The 11008-nt window shown below is 42.9% G+C and overlaps 1 non-coding gene across 1 annotated transcript; it reads right to left on the minus strand.

Moving 5' to 3' along the window:
- Positions 1 to 9292: 9292 nt before the first annotated feature.
- Positions 9293 to 9367, minus strand: Trnas-cga (transfer RNA serine (anticodon CGA)). Its single transcript has one exon. It is a non-coding gene; the product is annotated as a tRNA-Ser (tRNA).
- Between the last annotated feature and the right edge of the window lie 1641 nt (positions 9368 to 11008).

The raw sequence follows: 11008 nt of genomic DNA on the forward strand, positions 1-11008 counted from the left end.
TATTGTTGCGTTTAGGGGCACAATTTGCCATTTTTGGCTCGAAACGAAGTTTTGTTGGCAGAGAACTTTCATTATTTGACCAAAACCTCGCGTTCTCAGCACGTACTGTGTTCGCGGCGCAGACCGTAGCATTGTCGAAAAGAGCGAGACGTTACCGCATTCAATGATGGCCAAATTTTCTGTGTACGATCCTTATGTTCCAAGGCTTGTACTTAACATTCCGACGCGACATAATAAATTTGCAACACATGATCACAGTATACAAGCGGACTTTGACAGTAAGCTGCCAGACTAAGCAACATTTACAGAATCCTGCACCACACTTCAAAATAACACAGACACAAGATATTATTTTTCAACGTAATCACCAAATTCTACCAATCGTTCAACTCCTCGACGACATAAATTCGCTTCTTGCTCACGGAGCCATTCGAGAATACTTGCTTGAACGTCCTCATTGTAGGAAAACCACTTTCGTTCCTTCAGCTTGCCAAAAAGATGGAAATCAGATCGTAAAAAATCTAGATTCCTGATCAGCATCACCCATGGGTGTGCGGCTCTGGTCAAATTGTTGGCAGCATTTCACTGCGGCTGCACGCAATATTACATATGGTCCATATACTGTCTGAATTTCACAGCGGATCTGTGTGCAGTTTAGATGTTTTACCTACAAGAATCCTACTGTCCAGAGTAATTCGACTTTAAAGAGTAATTTTCCGTTCCCACGCTATTTCAGTCGCGCATTGTGCTTCACCTGTTATCCGCACTGGAGCAGGTGTGTGTCTGCAGGGAACCTGGAACGTGTACTCTGTTCGGATATGGGGTCACTATAAGACAAAGATCTTAGCATGGGATGACCTGCATACTTTCCAAAGTCCGTACTAAGGTGACAACGTAAGGTGCTGGGTATGAACGTAATACTGCGGAGCGAGATTATCATGTTCCGATGCGAGAACAATGCATTCCAATACAGGAATGTTACGACCTCGATTGTGAACTTCTGACTTAACAAATACTGTCGGATGCCACATTGTTAACCCAAGGAATATTGTTCATAAATAACGTAGCAGTAGCTGGAGCTGTGGCCACGTTACTTTCCACGATCGTCATTTTTCAACGTTAAGACATTTAGAAACATTACGGATTATTCCAGGCGCAACTGGTTCTAGCTATTCCGGGGATAATACTGACGTACGAAAAGGCATCTCATCTATTCTGGACACATAACACCGTTATTGTAGTTAAGTAGCGAAAAATTTATGTAGAACGGTGACTTGTAGCATTACAACATTTTTAAATTTTTTATTCTTCTATTAGCAAGCTTCCGAGTCACTGTAGACTCATTGTCAAGTAGTGGGTATTTGCAAAAACTTTACATTGCACGCCATGTGCAGTTAGTTACTTGAATTTCAGTGCTGATGAAATATCTTAATTTACATAGCGTACAGAAAGAAAAGATAGCGTTGTTGCTTGGTTATCTTCGCATCTGAGGTTTGTATTTAAAAGTATCACGTAAAACTGCATCACGCGTAGTGCGTCGTATTTTGTCGATAGTCAACAATTACTAATATCAAGTAATTAATGATTAAACGTTACATTTTATTGTGACTAAGTTATTTAACAGATAATGTACTTGGGTGAGCGCCAAGTTCATGTTTTAATCGGAAATAACTATTTGTTTATGTTATATCATACAGCTGGAGCGCTAACCTGTAGATTAATATTTTTGCGGCTCCTAAATAACGAAAATTCGTGTAGTGTAAAAAGTGTCAAGTGATTTAATTCTATTTCTAAGTGTTTAATCTGTGTTCTAATGCGTGATAAGTGTAGTAGTTGCCGAATGGTAGTCAGAGAGGGAGGTTGTGTGTTGGAGTCACGATTGCCGTTAGGATTTGAATGTGGAGCTTAGAGATTCTCCCACAGTAGGGTGCAGCAAACTTCTAGGAAAGAAACTAAGTTTAATAAGGAGACTAGGGAGGCAAGAGTCTTGCTGCTAGGTAGTAGCCGAGGCAAGGGTAAAGGTCAGATGTTACAAGACGTATTAGGAACAGCATACCAGGTCACAGGCATTGGGAAACCAAGGGCTAGTCTTATCCAGGTGATAGAGAATTTATGAGAAGAGTTTGACTAAGAGGATCAGGTGACAATAGTAGATCGAACAGGAAACAGCGTCGCTAAAGACATCAGTTACAAGATTTGGGTGGCCTAGATGAAACAGGAGTAGCAACTACACACGTAAGTGTGAGCTGGGTCGAAATCCTACATAACCCATGATCAGCGGTTTGTTACCGGTGCTGTGATCCGTATGAACATGGATATGAGCAGGCTGCTGCTAACTAAAATTATATTCACATGAGTGTATTTCCTCTATGAATGCGTAATGTGCATGTAAACTGACTCATTCCACAACATTACGATTTACTGTACAAATCATTCATGAAACTTGAATCTGATTATCTGCTATAGATGGTTCTCAGGATGGTGCATTGAAAGAATTCATAAACACCAGTGCGGACACATAACACTTAGATGCACACTGCTTAACATTTGGTGTACAAAAATTCATTACAAACACTAAGAATAACGGTACACGACAAAATACCTCCCCCACAACCTTAATCTTTGATATAATGGTTTTGTTTGTTTGTTGAAAGATACTACATGTACGTAAAGATAGGGAATTTATGTATGTTGAAAGTTATCAGCCTCGATTTGTTTTTGTAACTAAAAATGAAAGCTGATCCATTCATTTCTTGTAGAGATTTTGTTCAATTCTATTTTCATGCCTATCGTTACATTCTTTACGACAGAAGCATGGCTTTCTTTCTATTTTGTTGTTTTCTTGCAATATTGTTACAAGGTGGCTTGATAGATGGTTGTTACAGTTCTTTTACTTTCTTGTAATAAGTGCAAGTTCGTATTTCTACTAAGAGTTCGCGTTAATGTTGTGTGATGAACTGTTTGTCCCTTCAAGGTGTAAGATCGTGGTCCACGAAACTCTTCTTATCCTAGCGTTTCGTCCAGAATTGCGCTGGATATCTTCAGAGGCGTTACCCCTCCATTGAGTCTTCCCGACTGATGGGTCGGACGTCTGAGAGTGACACATATACTGTTGAAAACGGGGGCGTGGCCGGAGATACACGTAATAAACACAGATATACCTTGACAAACATAAAACTTAAATATCGATTGCCGTCTGGTCAAATATGAAAAACCGTTTGGTGATTCTGCATAGCTACAGCCCACATGCCGCTAAGTTTCATGGTCTCTACTTTCTTGTTAAAACTATCTAATATTTATATATTTCAATGGCTTCTCTTCATGGGCGTGGATAATAGTTCATCGGCGTGGATTTTGTTTCTGAAATCTTCACTTCGAATTTCCTGCCTGAAGAGCATGCTCTGCTACAGCCGATTTCTCTATTTTCCCTAGTCGGCAAAGACTTCTGTATTACTTTAGCCGTATATTCATTCTTCCCCTGGTTGTTGCAATGCAAACTTTACCTCACGTACACTGAGTACTATGACATAAGCTGACAGAGGAGGGCGTTTGTCCTTCACAGGTCGGAGTGCCTGACCTATTTTCTTTGTTGGTCCAAAAACCGGTCTAATGTCATGTTTCTGTAACGTCTTTCCGACCTGAATTATTACTTTTTTAACAAAAGCAAGACATACTGTATTCATCAATCTCTTTTTTCCGTGCTTGTCCTTTGGCCTATCGTTATTTGGTCGTAGGATTGTTTTTACTTCTTTCCCCGAGCAGCAATTTTTCTCTAAATCCTTCTTTAGATCTTCCAATTCGGCGTCCAGGTGTTCCGCTGCACAAATCCAAAAATGGTTCAAATGACTCTGAGCACTATGGGACTTAACATCTGAGGTCATCAGTCCCCTAGAACTTAGAACCACTTAAACCTAACTAACCTAAGGACATCACACACATCCATGGCCGAGGCAGGATTCGAACCTGCGACCGTAGTAGTCCCACGGTTCCGGACTGCAGCGCCTAGAACCGCTCGGCCACCACGGCCGGCAGCAAAAATCCTTTCGGATCTATCGGCAAGACTTTTATTGACAACTCTCTTCTGTTGTGGATGGTGACTAGAGTTCTTACGTAAATATATGACCGCATACGTTACTTTTCGAAAAATTATGATGCCAGTTGCGGCGGTGCTGTGCGTCGCTGCTCCGTATTAAGTTCCACTCACCTTGTGGTGAGTCTCTTCTCACATCCACGCCTGCTGGAAGTTACTGAAATGCAGTAATCATACTGCAAAATTTGTAGAAGAAAAACACCTGTACACCTCATAATCATAAGTAGCACTAAAATTTGTTTTGTCAGTGGAAGGTAAATAATACAGACATAAAAAAAGTTTTGCCTCACCTCGGTTCCGAGACTTCCGGAACCAGTACAGAAAATTGGAATAGAGATCAACATAAACATCATTACCGCCCCTTTTATTGCTCATCAAAACGACACATTGCATATTGTACCACCTACCCCAATGACCCATGGACCTTGCCGTTGGTGGGGAGGCTTGCGTGCCTCAACGATACAGGTGGCCGTACCATAGGTGCAACCACAATGGAGGGGTATCTGTTGAGAGGCCAGACAAACGTGTGGTTCCTGAAGAGGGGCAGCAGCCTTTTCAGTAGTTGCAGGGGCAACAGTCTGGATGATTGACTGATCTGGCCTTGTAACAATAACTAAAACGGCCTTGCTGTGCTGGTACTGCGAACGGCTGAAAGCAAGGGGAAACTACAGCCGTAATTTTTCCCGAGGGCATGCAGCTTTACTGTATTGTTAAATGATGATGGCGTCCTCTTGGGTAAAATATTCCGGAGGTAAAATAGTCCCCCATTCGGATCTCCGGGCGGGGACTACTCAAGAGGATGTCGTTATCAGGAGAAAGAAAACTGGCGTTCTACGGATCGGATTGTGGAATGTCAGATCCCTTAATCGGGCAGGTAGGTTAGAAAATTTAAAAAGGAAAATGGATAGGTTGAAGTTAGATATAGTGGGAATTAGTGAGATCCGGTGGCAGGAGGAACAAGACTTTTGGTCAGATGAATACAGGGTTATAAATACAAAATCAAATAGGGATAATGCAGAAGTAGGCTTGATAATGAATAAAAAAATAGGAGTGCGGGTAATCTACTACCAACAGCATAGTGGACGCATTATTGTGGCCAAGATAGACACGAAGCACATCCCTACTACAGTAGTACAAGTTTATATGCCAACTAGCTCTGCAGCTGATGAAGAAATTGAAGAAATGTATGATGAGATAAAATAAATTATTCAGGTAGTGAAGGGAGACGAAAATTTAATAGTCATGGGTGACTGGAATTCGAGAGTAGGAAAAGGGAGAGAAGGAAACATAGTGGGTGAATATGGATTGGGGGAGAGAAATGAAAGAGGAAGCCGTCTGGTAGAATTTTGCACAGAGCATAACTTAATCATAGCTAACACTTGGTTCAAGAATCATGAAAGAAGGTTGTATACATGAAAGAACCCTGGAGATAGTAGAAGGTTTCAGATAGATTATATAATGGTAAGACAGAGATTTAGGAAGCAGGTTTTAAATTGTAGGACATTTCCAGGGGCAGATGTGGACTCTGACCACAATCTATTGGTTATGAACTGTAGATTAAAACTGAAGAAACTGCAAAAAGGTGGGAATTTAAGGAGATGGGACCTGGATAAACTGAAAGAACCAGAGGTTGTACAGAGTTTCAGGGAGAGCATTAGGGAACAATTGACAGGATTGGGGGAAAGAAATACCGTAGAAGAAGAATGGGTAGCTCTGAAGGATGAAGTAGTGAAGGCGGCATAGGATCAAGTAGGTAAAAAGACGAGGGTTAGTAGAAATCCTTGGGTAACAGAAGAAATATTGAATTTAATTGATGAAAAGAGAAAATATAAAAATTCAGTAAATGAAGCAGGCAAAAGGGAATACAAACGTCTCAAAAATGAGATCGACAGGAAGTGTAAAATGGCTAAGTAGGGATGGCTAGAGGACAAATGTAAGGATGTAGAGGCTTATCTCACGAGGTGTAAGATGGATACTGCCTACAGGAAAATTAAAGATACCTTTGGAGAAAAGAGAGCCACTTGTATGAATATCAAGAGCTCAGTTCTAAGCAAAGAAGGGAAAGCAGAAAAGTGGAAGGAGTATATAGAGGGTCTATACAAGGGCGATGTACTTGAGGACAATATTATGGAAATGGAAGAGGACGTAGATGAAGATGAAATGGGAAATATAATATTACGTGAAGAGCTTCACAGAGCACTGAAAGACCTAAGTCGATAGAAGGCTCCGGGGGTAGACAACATTCCGTTTGAGCTACTGTAGCATTGGGAGAGTCAGCCATAACAAAACTCTTCCATGTGCTGAGCAAGATATATGAGACAGGCTAAATGCCTTCAGACTTCAAGAAGAATATAATAATTCCAATCCCAAAGAAAGCAGGTGTTGACACATGTGAAAATTACCGAACTATCAGTTTAATAAGTCACAGCTGCTAAATATTAACGCGAATTCTTTACAGACGTGTGGAAAAACTGGTAGAAGCTGACCTCGGGGAAGATCAATTTGGATTCCGTAGAAATGTTGGAACACGTGAGGCAATACTGACCCTACGACTTATCTTAGAAAATAGATTAAGGAAAGGCAAATCTACATTTCTAGCATTTGTGGACTTAGAGAATGCTTTTAACAATGTTGACTGGAATACTCTCTTTCAAATTCTAAAGGTGGTAGGGGTAAAATACAGGGAGCGAAAGGCTATTTACAATTTGTACAGAAACCATATGGTAGTTATAAAGAGTCGAAGGGCATGAAAGGGAAGCAGTGGTTGGGAAAGGAGGGAGACAGGGTTATAGCCTATCCCCGATGTTATTCAATCTGTGTATACAGGAAGCAGTAAAGGAAACAAAAGAAATATTCGGAATAGGAATTAAAATCCATGGAGAATGAATAAATACTTTGAGGTTCGGCGATGATACTGTAATTCTGTCAGAGACAGCAAAAGACCTGGAAGATCAGTTCCACGGAATGGACAGTGTCTTGAAACGAGGATATAAGATGAACATCAAGAAAAGAAAAACGAGGATAACGGAATGTAATCGAATTAAATCGGCGGATGCTGAGGAAATTAGATTAGGAAATGAGACACTTAAAGTAGTAAATGAGTTTTGCTATTTGGGGAGCAAAATAACTGATGATGGTCGAAGTAGAGACGATATAAAATGTATACTACCAATGGCAAGGAAAGCTTTTCTGAAGAAGAGAAGTTTGTTAACATGGAGTATAGATTTAAATGTCAAGAAGTCGTTTCTGAAAATATTTGTATGGAGTGTAGCCATGTATGGAAGTGAAACATGACGATAAATAGTTTGGACAGGAAGAGAATAGAAGCTTTCGAAATGTGGTGCTACAGAAGAATGCTGAAGATTAGATGGGTAGATGACATAACTAATGAGGAGGTATTGAATAGAATTGGGGAGAAGAGGAGTTTCTGGCACAACTAGACAAGAAGAAGGGACCGGTTGGTAGGACATGTTTGAGGCATCAAAGGTTCACAAATTTAGTATTGGAGAGCAGCGTGGAGGGTAAAAATCGTAGAGGGAGACCAAGAGATGAATACACTAAGCAGATTCAGAAGGATGTAGGTTGCACTAAGTACTGGGAGATGAAGAAGCTTACACGGGGTAGAGTAGCATGGAGACTTGGATCAAACCAGTCTCAGGACTGAGGACAACAACAACAACAACAACAACCATATAGCGAGATCTTCAGAGGTGGTGGTCTAGATTGCTGTACACACCGGGCCGGCAGCTGTGGCCGAGAGGTTCTAGGCGCTTCCGTCCAGAACCGTGGTGCTGCTACGGTCGCAGGTTCGAATCCTGCCTCAGGCATTTATGTGTGTGAATACTTATGTTAGTTAAGCTTCAGTAGTTCTAAGTCTAGGAGACTGTTGGCCTCCTGTGTTAAATCCCATACTGCTTAGAGCCATTTGAACCATTTGTACACACCGGTACCTCTGATATCTAGTAGCACGTCCTCTTCCATTGATGCATGCCTGTATTCGTCGTGACATACTAGCCACAAGTTCGTTAAGGCACTGTTGGTCCAGATTGTCCCACTCCTCAACGGGGATTCGGCGTAGATCCCTCAGAGTGGTTGGTGGGTAACGTCGTCCATAAGCACACCTTTTCAGTCTATTCCAGAAATGTTCGGCAGGGTCCATGTCTGGAGAACATGCTTTCCACTTTAGTCGAGCGATGTTGTTATCCTGAAGGAAGTCATTCACAAGATGTGCACGATGGGGGCGCGAATTGTCGTCCACGAAGACGAATGCCTCGCCAATATGCCGCCAATATGGTTGCAGTATCGGTCGGAGGAGGGCATTCACGTATCGTACAGCCGTTACGGCGCCTTCAATGACCACCCGTGGCGTACGTCGGCCACACATAATGCCACCCCAAAACCGCACAGAACCTCCACCTTGCTGCACTCGCTGGGCATTGTGTCTAACGCGTTCAGCCTCACCGGGTTGCCTCCAAACACGTCTCCGACGATTGTCTGGTTGAAAGCATATGCGACACTCATCGGTGAAGAGAATGTGATGCCAATCCTGAGCGGTCCATTTGGCGTGTTGTTGGACCCATCTGTACCGCGCTGCATGGTGTCGTGGTTGCGAAGATGGACCTCGCCACGTAAGTCGGGAGTGAAGTTGCGCATCATGCAGCCTATTGCGCACAGTTTGCGTCGTAGCACGATGTCCTGTGGCAGCACGCAAAACCTTTCTTCAACATGGTGGCGTTGCTGTCAGGGTTCTTTCGAGCCATAATCCGTAGGTAACGGTCATCCGCTGCAGTAGTAGCCCTTGGGCTGCCTAAGCGAGACATGTCATCGACAGTTTCTGTCTCTCTGAATCTCCTCCATGTCCGAACAATATCGCTTTGAAACTTCCTGGCAGATTAAAACTGTGTGCCGGGCCGAGACTCGAACTCGAGACCTTTTCCATTTGCGGGCAAGTGCTCTACCAACTGAGCTACCCAAGCACGACGCACGCCACGTCCTCACAGCTTTACTTCTGCCAGTACCTCGTATCCTACCTTCCAAACTTAACAGAAGCTCATCTGCGAACCTTGCAGAACTAGCACTCCTGCAAGAAAGGATATTGCGGAGACATGGCTTAGCCACAGGCTGGGGGTTGTTTCCAGAATGAGATTTTCACTCTGCAGCGCAGTGTGCGCTGATATGAAACTTCCTGGCAGATTAAAGCTGTGTTCCGGGCCGAGACTCGAACTCGGGACCTTTGCCTTTCGCGGGCAAGTGCTCTACCAACTGAGCTACCCAAGCACGACTCACGCCTCGTCCTCACAGTTTTACTTCCGCCAGTACCTCGTCTCCTACCTTCCAAACTTTACAGAAGCTCTACTGGCAGAAGTAAAGCTGCGAGGACGGGGCCTGAGTCGTGCTTGGGTAGCTCAGTTGGTAGAGCACTTGCCCGCGAAAAGTAAAGGTCCCCAGTTCGAGTCTCGGCCCGGCACACAGTTTTAATCTGCCATGAAGTTTCAAAATTGATACTATTTTCACTGCAGCTCAAACAGCGTCCGTCAGCTAGTGACCTCTACCAGGTCGCATGGAAACTATATACATTCGGGCATCTGACGCTACCTATCCTGCACTGTTACGCCTAACAGTCAACGACTTTATGACATTTGTAGTGTAAATTTCTGGAGATTTGTCTTATATTTTCAGACATCGCCCTTAGTTCCATTCAGTTCCAGTGGGATGATGAATTTTATGAACAACATGGTGATTTAGCAATGGGTAACCCATTAGGCCCCGCTTTAACTACTTTTCATATGGAGAAATTCGAACAGTCAGCATTAGAAAAAGCAAATAAGAAACTATATCGCTTGTATCGGTTAGTGGATGACACATTTGTGGTTTGGCCACGTTGTGAAGAAGCTTTCGACGAATTTTTTGGTTTTCTAAATAATATAAATGCAAAAATTCAGTTCACAATGGAAATAGAAAATGACAACAAAATACCTTTCTGGAATGGTTTAGTTATGAGACAGACCGATGGAAGTTTGGAACATAACGTATTTCGAAAAATAAAGGCACTGACCATACACAACAAAACACAGGTGTCATTAAAAGTCTCACCGATAGGGCCAAATGGACTGGCTCGCCGGAAGACTCAACGGAGGAGCAACGCCTCTGAAGATGACCAGCGTGGTTCTGGGCGGAACTTTAGGAACAGAAGCATTTCGTCAACGACGATCTCATACCCCATAAGGTTTACCAGCTACGAAACCTGGGAATTGTTTATTTTTTCAAAATTATTTATTGAGTGATATTTTCCAGCACCGTGTCGTACATCATCTTGTGCGTCGTAGAACAGCAGTGTCACGTGGCATGGGTTCAACAAGTCTTTGAAAGTCTCTCGCTAAAATACAGAGCCATGTTGCCTTTACAGCCGTCCAAAATTGCGAAAGTGTTGCCCGTGCAGAATTTTGTGCACTAACTGGTCTCTCGATTATCTCCCATAAATTTTCGATGAGATTCATGTCTGACGATCTGGGTGGCCAAACTATTCGCTCGAACTGTCCAGAATATTCTTCAACCACTCGCAAATAACTGTGGCCCAGTGACATGCCGCATAGTCACCCATAAAAATTCAATAGTAGTTTGGGAACATAAAGTCCATGAATGACTGAAAATGGTCTCCAAGTAGCCGAATATAACCATTTACAGTCAACGATCGGTTCAGTTGGACCAGAGGACCCAGTCCATTCCACGAAAACACAGCCAGCATCATTATGGAGCCATCACTATCTTGAACAGTTCCTTGTTGACGATTTGGGTCGATGTTTTCGTGGGGTCCGCGCCACACTCGAACATTATCATCAGCTCTTACCAACTGAAATTTGGACTACGGTTTTCCAGTAGTCTAGAGTCGAACAGATATGGTCATGAGCCCAGGGGAGG

This window comes from Schistocerca serialis, chromosome 2 (assembly GCF_023864345.2).
Source record: "Schistocerca serialis cubense isolate TAMUIC-IGC-003099 chromosome 2, iqSchSeri2.2, whole genome shotgun sequence".
NCBI lineage: Eukaryota > Metazoa > Arthropoda > Insecta > Orthoptera > Acrididae > Schistocerca > Schistocerca serialis.